This window comes from Poecilia mexicana, unplaced genomic scaffold, assembly GCF_051168715.1.
Source record: "Poecilia mexicana isolate PSO_F unplaced genomic scaffold, ASM5116871v1 scaffold_15, whole genome shotgun sequence".
NCBI lineage: Eukaryota > Metazoa > Chordata > Actinopteri > Cyprinodontiformes > Poeciliidae > Poecilia > Poecilia mexicana.
Genome location: NW_028263384.1, coordinates 21,814,616 through 21,830,614, shown reverse-complemented (window position 1 = coordinate 21,830,614; position 15,999 = coordinate 21,814,616). Strand labels below are relative to the sequence as shown.

The window sequence follows — 15,999 nt, the reverse complement described above, 5'->3', positions numbered from 1 at the left end:
TGTGACTAACAACAAAATGTAATTCTGCGTTCAGTGCAAACATAATGACAAAACTTTATTATAATAAAATAATTTGAGATTTTCTGACTGAACATGTTACTTTCTGCCTCCTTTTAAAATCTGCTACATATTGGATTGATGTCAATGTGTGATTAATAATGTGACCTTGAATTTTATGAAGACAGCAAAAATGTCTATTGATGAGTCTCACATCCCTCCTGCAGGGTCGCGACCCCCATGTTGAAAACCTTTTCTTGCTGCTGTGCCGTTTCCCTTGTTGTGAGGAAAACTGGTAAAGGAGCCACACAGAGGAGGAAGCATGATTCAAACGTTTATTTTCTTTTACCGTAAAAACGATTTTTCTCTGTATCTTTAGTGCTTCTGTGGCAGGAAACAGAGATAATGATCAAAATGCAGCAAGAACAGAACGAACCTGTAAGTAGATTTATGTCACCATTATCACAACACAGAGAGTGACAGCAAGTATACTCTTTATTTATAGCATGGCACAATCACAATTTCATTACTCAAATTTCACATGATTAACTTTTTCTCCTTCAAAATGAAAAAAAAAAAATCAAGAAATTTTGATCAGAAAGGAAACCTGTAAGGCAAAGGAGTTTAAAAACCACAGAGCTCTACAAATACAGCATTTAAAAATATAAAGCAACAATTTAAAAATGTTATAGAAGTTGAATTTCATAAAGTAATTTTGAATTGTTCCATTGAATCTGTTTCCTCTGCTGACTAATCCACTTCCTTTTCCTTTTACCATCATCCTGAACATTTGTTAGAATATATTACATGGTTTCAAATCTCTACCTGGTCAGATGAATAGGATTTAACTCTTCATTTCTGCGTATACATCGGATCTGTTTGTTTTATTTACTTCTTTTTGCTCTCACTTTGCTTCTTTTCATGTGCTGCATTCAAACTGATGAGCTGCTGAGATCAGATCCTTCACTGGTTTCCTTCCTGCAGCTGCACAGACGCAGCAGCAGCTTGTCAGTAAGTCCTTCACACATGAAGACAAACAAGATCAAATCCAAACATGGACCAAGGAGAAACATGGTCAGAAAAATATCAGCAATTTTAAAGTAATAGCGGTTAAAATCTCCTAAGTAAATATAATAAATAACTGCAGGGAAGATTGAGACGAAGTAATTAACCAGTAGAACCAGAAGCATTCCCATCGTTCTGTCTGTTTCTTCAGATGACACTGATAAATTTGTGTTTATGGATTTGAGGGTCCAAAACAGACTCAAGATGAACACAGGAGCAGGAAGGAGCGCAAAGATCAGGAACAGCAGTCCGTGTAGGAACTTTAAAAAAACAGGACCTGAACCTAAACTGAACATCCAGACAAAGACACAGACGATCAGCAGGCCTTTGGTTTGTGTCACGCTGTATGGCAGCGGGAAGGAAATTAAAAAACACCTGCAACACAGAAAAGATTGTAAAAATCATGAAGAAACTCAGGTTGCAGATGTCACATGTACCACAGCAGCACCTTTCCAGAGCTATGACCATCCTGAAGCAGAGAGCAGCCAAAGCGCAGCAGGCGTAGATGTGAACAGAGACCAGATGCTTCCAGTGATAATCTGAGTGTCGAGGTAAAGCGATCAGAATGATGAGCTGAACCAGATTAGAGAGGAGAAGGTTCATGTAGTAGGAGACAGGAGCACGATCCAACCGCACCTGCACAACGATTTAAGACAAACCTGGATACTTAGTAAACATGTCCACATGTTTTTAATATGGTTATCATGTCAGACCAGAAACCAAATGGGTTTAACGTACCAGGCAGCACAAAGCGATGAGCAGGAAAGTAAAAGGGAGGCAGAAACGGACGTTGATCCAAATAATCACACTGAGAGAATCTGAAAAGTCCATTTTCTGAGAGGGAAGATGTTTGACAATAGATTAAACTATAAGAACTCAAATACACAAAAGGAAAAATATGACTTCGGTTTTTACTGTCTGTAATTCTGCAAAGATTTATTTTAACTTTTGGGTCTTTAGTTCTTTAGCCAAAATAAAATCTGATTTTCAGCTCAGGATTTTAAACAACATAATAATGTAGATCACTGTCTGCTCATGCATTTTTCCTGTTTTTAGAAATGTTCACACCCTAAAACATTCCCTTGGTTTTCTGTTATTATTGCCAACATTAACAGTAACTGATGTAGTTTTATCTCATAACTCAGATAAATAAAGGAGACCATCTGTTTTTAACTGCTTGTGCTTTTTATTTCAAATATTTTGACTGAACTTGAATCAAATACAAACATTCACTTAAAGAAACTGTAATTATGAGATTTTTTACTCACAATTTATCTTAAGAAGATTTCCAGGTTGTCAAAGCGATTTTAGAAAACCTTCAATACGGATGGTTCCAAACGAAGTGCAACAAGGAAATAGTGATGAACCTCCCCCTCCCACTGTCACACACACACACACACACACACACACACACACACACACACACACACACACACACACACACACACACCCACACACACACGCACACACACACACACACACACACACACACACACACACACACACACGCACACACACACACACCCCCCCACACACACACATAGCAAAAAGAAACATTGTAGAGCAGCACATATATCTCTAATTAATTAGGTTTTGTTTTATTCATTATTTTTGCATTTCTTTTCAAAAGGATTAACCTTTAACCTTTAACTATTTACAGATTTCTGAGACATAAATCATTTCATGTATGAAAGTATTGACTCTTAATCCACACATTGAAACATTATTATTATTATTATTATTATTATTATTATTATTATTATTATTATTTATTTTTTTTTATTATTATTATTATTGTTGTTGTTGTTTACGTTTGAATTTATTTCCACGGTAACGTGGTGTAGACGCAGATGCAGGATGTTTAGATAACTGTCTAATAGAAAAACAGTGGAAACCAGATTACATACAACATGTTAACAGATTATATTGTGAATATGAGAAAAATAATCTGGAATCATGTATTTCATTAATCACTCATAATCTGCTGCTCCAGTTTTCCTTCCTGCAGCTGCAGAAATTCACCAGAAGTTTTTTTTTAATGGAGTCTTTACACATAAAAACTGACAGAATTAAATCCAACCTTTACCTACAACGACTTATAGATTATGGATTGGACAGTCTGGACACTCAGAAACACATTTTGACTATTTTAAATCTGCTCACATTAATTTGTCTTGTTCTGAGAGTTTATCTCTCTGACTTCCTCTCCTCGGTGTGGTGAAGTGAGTGGCAGGAAGTCGAGTTAATCATCAAAATGCAAAGACGACATTTTGAAGTTGAAGTTATTGATGTCTTTATTTTTACATTATGCTTCTTTTTATGTAAACTACACAACAGCAGCTTAGTCACTAAAACATGATGGATGTTAATGAGTTGAATGTATTTGTGTTCAAAACCCTGATGGAAAAAGCAGATTAGTTTTTTCACAGATTTTTACAGTCAATGTAATGTGAAGAATAAAAGTGGGCAGAGCGACGCCTCAGATGGAGGTAAAAACATTTTACTGAACCTGAATAACTGAATCCACATGAAGTTCAATCAGATTGAAACTCATCTCCATTTACACTAAAAGTCTTTCATGAAAATAAACTTCAGCTAATTAAATGTAACATCACTGATTTACATTTAATGTCAGTAGAGCTGAAAGATGCTTTCTGCTCTTAATGTACGACTAAAATATCAAATTTAAAAAAATAAATGAATCACAGACTGAAAAAACTTAATGTTGCCGTTAATTTTTTCCAAACACAATTAGATTTTTAATTCAATTCAATTAAGTTGATTTGACAGGAACAGACACAAATTTAATAAATAAACCGAATAAAACAGCAATTCCATCAAATGTCATTGTACTTATAGTCTAAGATAATTTACAGCACTTTGTTTACAGCAAATAAAACGAAACTATAATATCTTTAAAACATCTTTTAAACTATTGTTAACGCTTAACATGTTTTTAAGTTCCAGTCACTAAATAATTTCTTTTTGCCTTAATAAACTGATGATAATTCACAACAGTAATTTTAGTTAACAGTTATTTATAATTTATCAGGTTATTGTTACAATTTCAGAAACTTTAGGAGATATTTCTGCACCAATGCTAAAAGAAGCAAAGCAATTTTTTTCTTTTAAATCACAATATGATGTTTAAAGTGTAAATATCTTAAAATACAAAAGTTAAATGGAAAAGAAAACACAGAATGACTAATCAAGCCAAATATTTATAAGAAGCAAAATCAAATAATTGAAATATTTAATATAATACATTTGGTTGCTAATAAAACAAAAACATTTTTATGGATAAATAAATATAATAAACTTCAATTCAACCTTTGAATTTTTGGCATCAATGTTTCTTTTACCTGAAAAAAGGGCAGATTTACATGCATTTGTTTTTGTTTTTCATATTAATGATCATCATTGTTTTGATTCATCTAAAAAAATCTCAGTTTTTGTGTTTCAGTCAAACTGATGAGCTGCTGCTGTCATTTGCTGCAGCTGTTTCCTTGCTGCAGCAGCAGAGACGCATCAGCAGCTTCATGAAAGGCCCTTTGGACATGAAAGCAAACAGAATCAAGTCCATCACAGGACAGGGAAGACTCAATGTGAAAATGATGTCTGTGATCAATGATGACTCCGTTCGCCTGTAATATTCATATCCATATTGATTTAAATATGAACGTATATAAATAAAGTAAGCGCCTGTTGGAAAAATAGTCACTATGTAATTAACCAGCATCAGAACTAAAATTCCTATGTTTCTGCATTTCTCTTTGACGGGCATCGAGGACGCTGCACACAGTGACTTCAGAGTTACAGCAACAAGGATGGTGGTTACCACGGCAGCAAGGAGCAAAAGGCAGAGCTGGAGTAAATCATGAGAAAAAGTGATTAAAAGAAAGACGAGGACACCAGAAAAAATCCATCCACAAACACTGACAGCCACAAAACCTTTACACTGTCTGATGAAATGACACTGTGGCTTGGATATGTAAAGGAACCTGAAAGAGAAGACGAAAGGACGACCTCAGCATCAGTACAAAGACGTTTACACACAGCATCTTCCATATTAATATATCTGATTCATTACAGTTTAAACAGCCTGAAACATGTGTTGGTACCTTTCCAGAGCAAAGATCATCCTGAAGGAAAAACTGGCCATCCCACTACAGCTGTAGGAAATAAAATCTACAGACAGTCTATAGGGACCATATCTGCCTACATACATATATACAATCAGAGTGATGATCTGGATCAGGTTGGAGACGAGGAGGTTCACATAGTAGGTAGCTGGAATGTGATCCAAACGGACCTGCAGGAACCAATCAGAACCCACTTAGTGGCTTCACACATAAAACCAGCAATGATTCATCCAGGAGACGGGTTGTGGTGTCTTAAAGATGTAGAAATATTAACATTTATCTCACTATGAATGAGACTGATGAACCTGCTGCTACCTCTGTGGTTTATTTTGCTATTTGTTGTAACAACAAGAGATTGTAAGTTTTTCATTGATCTCATGAAATAAACAAGTTTTTATAAAGAGATAAAACGTTTTCCAACACTCATCTGTTCATATTTTAATGTTGGGATGCTAAGGAGAGCATGATATTAGGATGTTACTTACTGTGCAGCACAAAGCGATGACCAGAAAGGTGAAGGGTAAACACACATGAATGTTGATCCAAATCATCACATCCAGATACTCTGGATAAACTTCAAAATCCTCATATGGATAGTCCAATCCGATTCTTGGAAAGGACATCATTTATTCCTTTGCTGCAAACTTTGATTTTAGACTTTCCACCTGTGATGTGGTGAAAACATTTTATTTTAAAATTCTGCTCTTTTATCAACACAAAGCTAATAAACTGGTCTGAAGTGACCTGGACCAATCAATGTTACAATCAAATTAACTGGAAAACATTTAAATGCTTTTGCTCTGTGTTGATGATTTTATAATGAGTTTGAAATAGTCGTGGTTTCCAAGCAGTTTCAAAGTTTCAAACTGAACCCTTCACATCAAATTCACCTTTATTTGCTCCAAACATATAAATAATCACCAAAATCTCTCACAGAAATAAAATGATGCTCTTCTGATTATTGCTGCATTTTATTTTTCTAAAGATCTAAACATCTTTATCAGGAACTTCAGTGAAAAGGATTTTACTCACAGCTGTTCCTCGGCCCTCCAGCTCAACTCAGTTTAAATCAGTCACAGCGCTCAGAGGTTTTCATAGCAGGTCTTCAATGAGGAAACCGGTTCGTTGTGGATCATTCACTCCGCCTACTGATGCTAACAGGGAGTAAAAACTTTTTATCTTCTATGTGAGGATGATTATTTATTTGTTTAATAATTTACTTAATTTCAGCAGATATATCGATCAGGCACTGAAACCCAGAACCCAGCAGAGCCGACTCCTCCCACTGGTACCGATCCGTGTTTTCAGTCCTGGACCCGTCCACCAACCAACCGCAGCAGAACCGCACCGCACCAAGCAAAGAGACCCTACAGAACTCCCAACACCCCGGGCAGGCACCAACTGGTCCCAGTTTGGGTTCAGGTGTACAAAACCCCACTGCTGTGTGAGACTTTCACTGACTTCATGCTTCCAACATGAGCAAATAATATAAAGATTAGTGAGGAATGTCTCAGCTCAGCGCTCCAGCTGCTAAAATCAGTCAGTACCATCAGAAAGCAAAAGTATCCAACTGACCCTTTTCCAGTGACTTGGTTCTTATTCATGTGGAAGAGTTTCAGGAAAAGATGCTAACATGTCTCTGCTGCTGCAGGATTGAAACCCAGCATCAGATCACCAGAGTGATTGTATCTCTTTGGTGTTTTTATCTCTACATGAGTCGTTACTCTACGATAAGTGACAGGATGGCACAGTTTTAACTGCAGTTTATTAAAAGTATAAAAACAAGTACAAGAGCACTGATGTGTTAACTGATAGTTTCACAGAGTTTGACTCCAACCTCATGAATTCATCCTGCACCATGCAGCGTTTCTCTCTCTGCTCTCAGAGCGTCGCTGTGGTGAGGTGAGCAGGAAGCGAAGATAAGAGAAAACAAACCAGCAAACTTTAACCCTCCTGCAACACATGGGGTCGGTTACATGCACAAGTTTTCTTACTCTGTGCGCGGTCCAGGGGGTTGAACAGACCCTGTGTGCACTTTTACACTTTTTTTTTTTTTTTTTTTTTTTTTTGTGGTTTCGGAAACTGACGGTCTGACAGAACGACGTCCTGCTTCCCGACTGTCTGACCGGGACGTTTGGTCAGCTACTCCTGAGCGTCACATCAGGATCGGGGGGGGATTTAAAGAAAGACATTTATATCCACATTATTGAAGCCCCTCATATGTTCAGAAATAAATGTTGATCTTCAGTTTTGGTGAAATGTTTGTGTCTGTGGTGTAAAACTGTGACGTTTTTCCTTTCTATTAGAACTATGCTTTTCTCTGCCTAATTTAAACATCTTTTGTGGAAATTATAAAGGATCTTTCTGGATGTCTGTCGACACATTTCAATTTTTTTCTAAATAAATAATGCTATTTGACCAATTCAGAATTCAGAATTTGTACATGTTTACATGTTGGTTTTTTAATGCCTCATTGTGCACAAACGAGGAAACTGCCCTGTTTTTCCTGCTCTAAAGGCCTGCAGTCACAGTAACCAACAGGATACAGGAAGAGAGATGCGGAAGACAAGCAGGCAGGGAGACGGGTTTATTTTCAGTTATTTATAATCAAAGGTAATGCCAAACATGAGGATTTTTAGACTTAATTTAAATGAACTCAGTGTTCCAACAGTTTGGCAGTTTTCTGAAAATTTGTTCTAAATTAGAGGAACATAAAAACTGAATGTTGCTTCTCCATGTTTGGTTCTGGGAATGCAAAGCAGACCAGAACCAGAAGACTTGAGAGGTTTGAGCATGTGTGTGTGTGTGTGTGGGGGTGTGTGTGTGTGTGTGTGTGTGTGTGTGTGTGTGTAGGTGTGTGTGTGTGTGTGTGTGTGTGTGTGTGTGGGGGGGGGGTGTGTGTGTGTGTGTGTGTGTGTGTGTGTGTGTGTGTGTGTGTGGGGGGGGTGTGTGTGTGTGTGTGTGTGTGTGTGTGTGTGTGTGTGTGGGGGGGGGGGGGGGGGGTGTGTGCGTGCGTGCGTGCGTGTGTGTGTGTGTGTGAGATGAGGTGGGGTGGAGAGTGAAGGTGGGCGATCAGGAAATAAAGCTTCACCACATTTCAACCCCATAATAAACCTCATCTTTCATGTGATGGACTGTTGAGCTGGAAAACATCCTGCAAAGCTGTGAGTAAATTTATAAATAATTATAAATAATGACAAGTTTGTTTTAGTTTGTATACATTAATGTACTGTTTCTAAATTTAGATTTGTCTGAAATTAAATGTTTTTTTTTATTTATATTTAACCCTTATCTGAAGTGTAAATGAAAGTAAATAGTTTATCAATTTAAAACACATTTTACAAATACATTTTATTAAGATATAAAACAGCAAAATAATTGTAGAGTATTTATCAACCATCATGAACAAACTGCTAATGCATCTTTGCTGCTGGAAGATTGTTTTTAAAACAAATGTTTAACTTGTTTTTAGAAAACATCCATCAATAAATTCTTATGTAATGAAACAGATGAAAATGTAATTAAATGTCATACTTTAAATTATTGAAACAAAATCACATTAAATTCTTTTTCATCAGTGTTTTATGTCATGCTGACAGAAAGATAAAAAACAATCCGATGGATTCAGACTTGGCCTGTGGTGAAGTAACATTCCTCTGACCTACTTACTGCTGGAGAAAGGAAAACATTTAGGTTTCAGATGTGTTTATTGTTCCTTTTCTTCTCAGGTGTAAAAAATCTGCAAGAACAAACCGTGACCAACAATAATGGAGTTTTCAGGTTATTTTGATGTGATTATTTGGATCAACATCCGTGTCTGTCTTCCCTTCACTTTCCTGCTCATCACTTTGTGCTGCCTCGTACGTAAAGTTTGTTGTTTTTGATCCAAAATGAAATTTGCCAGAGAAATGAATGTGTTTACTCCGTATGTCTAAAGTTTGATATTCTTTGTAAATGTGTTTGCAGGTGAGACTGGATCATTTTCCCGTCTCCTACTACATGAACCTTCTTCTCTCTAATCTAACTCAGCTCACCATTCTGATCGCTCTTCCAAATTCATTTTATGTTTGGGGATATTCAGCTTCCTTCATCATCTACGCCTGCTGTGCTCTGGCCAGTCTTTGCTTCAGGACGATGATCGCTCTGGAGAGGTGCAGATACAGTGGGAAACTTTTAACCGTCATGGTTACATTGTTATTTTTTGGGTTTAATTTTTTTCTTTATTTTGTTGCAGGTTTTTTTTCATGGCCTGCCCGCTCTCAAACTGCATCACACAAACTAAAGGTTTTGTGATCGTCAGTGTTTTGGTTTGGGTGTTTTGTTTCCTGTTTGTTCCTCTTATTTTTGCATTTCGTCAGGAATTATCCTACCTGATCTTTGCCCTCCTGCCTGCCCCGGTGTTTACTGTCTGTTTGCTCTGGACTCTAAATACAGTGGATGTACAAACATCCATACCAGATGATGAAAAATGCAGGAATGTCAGAGTTTTAATTGCTCTTCTCCTTCAGTACTTTGTGACAATCTTCCCAACAGTCATTTGGTTTATGCTCAATCAACATAACTCACAAATTTACCCATCATTAACTTCATATGGCTATTTAACTTTGTTTCTTCACAGTTATGTTATAGACTTGCTCCTATTTGTGTTCATGTGTAAAGGTTTCATGAAAAAGCTGCTAATGTGTCTTTGTTGCTGCAGGACTGAAAACAGGACTGAAAATGACAGCAGATCAGCAGAGTGACTGGAAACTTCAGCAAAACGAAGTTTAAATGGAATATTTTCTAGATTGATCACAGCAAGAGACTTTAAGTTATACAGAATTTAATCTGGGTATCAGGCTTGGTCAGGCCGAGCCAACAAAACCCTTAATAACAACAACAACAGAATAAAATCATGTAACAAAATGTAGATTCTCTAAAAACATTTTCATAAGAATGAAAGTCATATCTGCACACATTGTGTATTATAAACCTGAATTGGACACATGACCTGGTCACTGACTTCAGTTTGATGTTTCCAACATAAACTCATAATATGACAGTTAACATCAGTCAGCATGAGAAAACCTGAGCATTTAATTGACTCTTTTTGTCTCTTTTGTTGTTTTGTTGACTTGGTTCTGTGTTTTTATTTCATGTTGAGTTTCAGGCCAAGCAGCTGATGTGTCTTTGCAGCAGCTTCATTGAAACATGCAGCGGATCACCAGTCTGACTGTAGCTGTGTTATTATTAACTCTGAGTGGTCACTGTATCATAAGTGATTAAAACACGGTGACAGTGGCCTCGTCTTTTACTCTGATCTATTAAAAGGTATTAAAACATGAGAGTGCTGATGTGTTGACTGAAAGTTTCGACTCCAACCACATGAATTCATCCTGTTTCTCTCTCTGCTCTCTGAGCTTCGCTGTGGTGAGATGAGCAGCAGGAAGCGAAGATAAGAGAAAACTGAAATAATTAAAGACACTTATCTTCAGGTTATGAGGCCCCTGTGGCGTTACAGTTCATGTGTTCATAAATAAATGTAATGCAGATGAATGTGTCAGGTTTGTCCTTCATGTCAGAACTAAACTTTTCTCAGCTTAAATTTAGGATTCTGTGAGGAAACGACTCCAGATTTATTCACATTTCCTTGGACTTTAAAGTTAAACTTTATGATATAATGTAAGCTGCTTTAAATGGTTATACGTTACAGTGGACCAGAAATAATTTCCCATGTATTCATTTTTTATCTTATAGTCATTTAATGAAAAAGAAGCTAAATTTTAAAAGTGTAATTTTAAACAGATATTTAGTGTTCCTTTCACAGAGCCCACATTTTTGTATTGAAAATATAGTCTAATGTGATATTTTAATAATTCTTACATTTTCTTATCTTAAAGTCCTAATCCTAGATTCTTTAAAAATATTTAAGACCAGCCATCATATAGAAACCTGACATTTTTATGCCTTTTCATCCAGAGAAAAATATTCTGACAGAGATGTCAAGAATATGTACAGAATAGATTTTTCTGTACAGTGTTAAACTGATGCTGATTAATAGTAAAATATGAAATATCTTTACTTTTTGTCGATTGCTCCTAAATTAACAGAATCAGAAAAATGTAAATACGTTTAACTATGAAACCACGTAGGGAAACTGATGAGGCTAATTTCTGTATATATATATATATATATATATATATATATATATATATATATATATATATATATATATATATATATATATATATATATATATTTCTTTTTTTTTAGTTTTGTTTGCTTCATTTTGTTTTTTTTACATGAACCTGCCAGTGCACGGAGAGGGTTCCGTACCAGTGGGACTAGAGACAGAAAAACCTGTAAATATTAATTCATATCTATTGTCCCAGTTTTTTAAAACTGAACATAATTAATGCTAATGATAAAATGTAACAACTAAACTAACTACATAAGCTGCTGCAAGTGAACATATAAAAGAACAATTCACACAACATCATTATTTTAACATTTTTATTTTAATGTAAGTTTGTGAAGTTCATATTTTTGCTTTGTAGGAAGAAAGTTGTGGATTCAAACTCAGCCTTTCTGCACAGATCTGCATGTTTTCCCTCTGTTTCCTCACTGGCTCCTTTGGCTCACAGACCAAAACCATGACTGTTGTGTTGACTGATCACTCAAAGAAGCATTAATCTACGAGTACTTTATGTGTTGCAGAAAAAAAGTTTATTTCACATGAGAGAATCCAGACAGATCTGCTTCTCATCCTACTTTTAGATATAATGTGTTCTGAGAGTGAAGAGCTGCATAGACCCATAAACCCTTTCATATTAAGGGCTTTGTATGTAAGGATAAAAATTTAAACTTGTGGCCTGGATTAAACAGGGAGCCAGTGAAGGAAAGCTAAAATTAAAACACAAATATCATTTACTTTTGATTGACATCAAAACTCCCATTGTAGCACTTTGGAAAGCAAAATGCATTTAACATTTTTCTGACTCCAGTGTTGAAGTAACAAATACTTGGTCTTTTTCAGCATCAAGGTGGGACAGAATATCTTATTTTACCTAGAAGTCACAGAGTTTCTGCAGCTCAACCCAGACGAAGTGAAACAAACAGACTTCCCAACACAAGATTTATTTCTATGAAGCAAAAAAAATCCAACAAACACACATTTCCTTACTTTTCATGCTAAGTTTAAAACAATTAAGCACATTGATATAAACTGATAATACTTGTGTAACTCTTGATGTGTTTCATCTGCTGCAGCTGTGGCAGCTGAAACACATCAGCAGCTTGTCAACTAAACCTTCACACATGAAAACAAACAGGATCAAATCCATGAAGGGACTGAAGAGAAACAAGACCAGTGAGCTGTTATATTTCACGTATGATCTATCAAAATATGAATTAATATAAGACAGACTCAGCGGGAGGATCATGCATATGTGAACAATCAGCAACAGCATCAAAGCTGCCACGATTCTACGTTTTTCTCCTGTGGTTAGGGAAGTGGCTGCAGGCAGGAATTTTGGGGTCCGAGCCACACAGAAGATGAACACGGGGGTGGGAATCAGGGGGAACAGCACAAAGAATATATACTGTGAAAACATCATGAAAAGAGGAAAAAGAAAAATGGCAAACAGCCAGATCAACACACAGAATATCACGTAACCTTTGGTCTGTCTGATGAAGTGCAGCTCTGGCCAGGAGATGAGAAAATACCTGAAACGGAGAGACGCCGGTCAGACTGCTGCACAGAAACGGAAAGCTGACGTATTAAACATCAGACAGACAAAGAAGACGGGTGTGCTGCTACCGTTCCAGAGCAAAGACGGTCCTGAAGCAAATACTGGCCAAAGCTCCACAGCCGAGGGCAACGAAGCAGATTGGATGGAAATTATTTTCATTTATCTTCACCATTAAAACAACCAAACCGCCGAGCTGGATCAGGTTGGAGACAAGAAGGTTCATGTAGAAGGTGACAGGAAAACCGTCCAACCTCACCTGCAGGAATGAACCGGAGCGTTAATATAATAATAATAATAATAATAATAATAATAATGTGCCCTAAATTAGTCTATGAACTGAGAGGCTGGTGATCAGCATCAAGTTTTTAAACCTTTATGAGATTAAAACAGTTTGAAATAACCTCAAAAGGGAAAATATTCATGTTGACCTATTAATATTTTCCCTCTTCTGTAATGGTCTCTGCTGCTTCAGAGTCCATCATTTTCCACACATTTGAATAAATTCTGTCTGAAATAATTACAAAAAAAAGAGAAAATCCAGTTTCTCCTCACATTCAGACATTTTTTCATTGTTTTATCACTACTATGAAAACTACTAGTAGTACTATTACTATTATTAATTACATCTCTACTAACAATGGTGATGATAATAATAATCTTTCTCTTTTATGCTAGTTTGGGATTCAAACATAAACATAAAACAATAATCATATTTATTTACCACACAACCCAGAGCAAAAACGATCAACGTGAACGGGAGGCAGAGACGGATGTTAATCCAGATCATCATGTAAATATAATCTGAAGAATCCATATTTTGCTCTGCGATGTTCAATGGAGATGAAATCCTGTGAGAATAAAATGAAACAGTTTGAAATGCACATCATGCACACAGTGTAACAAAAACTATAATCCTCAAACTCAACCAAGGAAACAACTAGAGCATAGTTTATAACCCGACTGTGTTTAATAAGCACTTTTTCCAACATACCAGCTCAGAATAGCTTTTATATAAAATTATTTTTTTCCTACATTCTCAGTAGTGTATTTAAATTTATAAGTACATTTTATTTTGTTTTTCAATGTTTTATTGATAAGAAAATCGCTGTAATGTAGTTTGGTAGAAACTGTTGAATGTTTGTTGCTGTAGATTCGTTTTCTCAGTGAATATCAAGAAATGAATTTAACAAACTTTTCTCTATTTTTAAATCATTTGCATTAAGAAATAAATAATTCAGGTTCAGTGGGCGTCTCTGTACTTCAGTTCTTTACATTCGACACGAACATTTTCATTAGAAGTTTTTTTCTAAAATCAACAGGATGTTTTGAATAAAATATTCAGAGATTTTATTCTGGACTCCTTCCAGCTCAGCACTGCAGGTTTGGAAATCCGACTTTTAGACACTTTTAGAATAAATGTGCTGTAAAGCAGTGTTATATTTCATAGGTTATCCACACCTGGACAAATTCAGAGAATTTCAATTCTCACATTTCTAACAAAAAACATTTTTAATCTAACTCAAGCATTTCTGATGTTAAATTTCATAATTTTATTCTAAGCTCACTAATTCATTATCTGGTTAATTTTAACAATCTAAACTTGTATATTTTGTATCCAAAATTTAATACCAACCTGAAACAGAAAAGGAGAGAAACAGTCGAGGTGTGAAAGCTGCATAAAACCCGGAGTTTGCATCAAACTTTCACACCGGGACTCGTTCTGCGCTGGGAAGTGGTTTTCTCTCTAACCTCAAATCGTCTGTGTGTCGAGGTGAGAAAGTATAAAGATAAAATGTAAAGACAAAAAAGTTCCAGAAATGATCTCAAGCAAACTTATGTCTTTTTAAATGTAATGATTTCTCTGCAGTATAAAGCAGAAAAATATCTAATATCTGATTTCATCTGTTTTAACCAAAAGAAAAAATGTTTTATGATAAAGTTGATTTTATTTTTGTAGTGGTGTGAGATTAGTTTTGTTTTTATCTAAAACTGAATTAAAATATGAATAAATAAAAATGAGTAAATAAACAGTTTAATAAAATGTATTGATCTTTATTAACACAATTCGATGCTCAAGCATGAAAGGAAACAATAAACCATAATATCACATAAAGTCACAAATTGTTTGCAATAATTTGAAACATCAACAGTAACTCATATTTAACTAATATTTAACTCATATTTAACGCAAATTTAACTAATATTTAACTCATATTTAACAGTAACTCATATTTAACTCATATTTAACTCATATTTAACCTTGGATAATTATCTGCTTTGCTCCACCAGGAAACCAAAAACTGCCATTTGAGTTCAGAAACTAAAAGCTCTGTACATTAATTACATTGATGTAATTATGTCTTTCTTCATACAGACCATTCCATCACATGAATATGTTTACAAAGTTGGTGTGAATTTCAAACAAATATCACAGACAATATGAGGAAAAATAAATCTAAATTTAAATAAACCAAACAGACAAATCCTAAAGAATACAGCATAAATGTTTAACAGCATATTGTATGAACTTACACTGAAGTAAAAGAAATACAGTGAAAACATTAATATCAAATAAAAAACTGAACAATTAAACTACAAAAGGACTCTTCAAAACTCATATAAAGTTGATTTCTTCTATTGAAACTAAATTCTCCTGAACTTAAAGTCCATTTTATGTCTGATGTCTGGATTCTGCTTCAGAACAAAACAAACACAAAAACATCTGAACATCATTTATTAACCTTTCTGAGCCTCTGAAGGATCCATGATGCTGATGGATTCATCTTTGACTGATCCAGGTTGGTTCACCAACTTTGAGATACTTCTCTCTTCCTCTTGTGTTTGGTGGATAACATATGTTCCCCCAGGAAGAAGAAAATCATTTTTGACTAAAACTTTCTTCTAAAGTTTATATTAGAAAAATAATTCCACTTATATAAATGTCTAACCAGTAATCGTTATGTTTATTAAAAACAAATATCTTAAGTTGTTACTCTTTCCCTCATGAAGTAAACATTCTCAGATTGAAGGCAGGGTTTTCTTTTTCAGTTTTTATTAATCATATC

General features: G+C 35.3%; 1 long non-coding RNA gene across 1 annotated transcript; it reads right to left on the bottom strand.

The window, feature by feature from the left end:
* Nucleotides 1–3,330: 3,330 nt before the first annotated feature.
* On the bottom strand, nt 3,331–5,863 carry LOC106933087 (uncharacterized). Its single transcript, XR_015765409.1, has 3 exons — nt 5,690–5,863; nt 5,184–5,374; nt 3,331–5,063 (listed from the first exon to the last, which is right to left on the bottom strand). It is a non-coding gene; the product is annotated as an uncharacterized LOC106933087 (long non-coding RNA).
* Nucleotides 5,864–15,999: the final 10,136 nt, after the last annotated feature.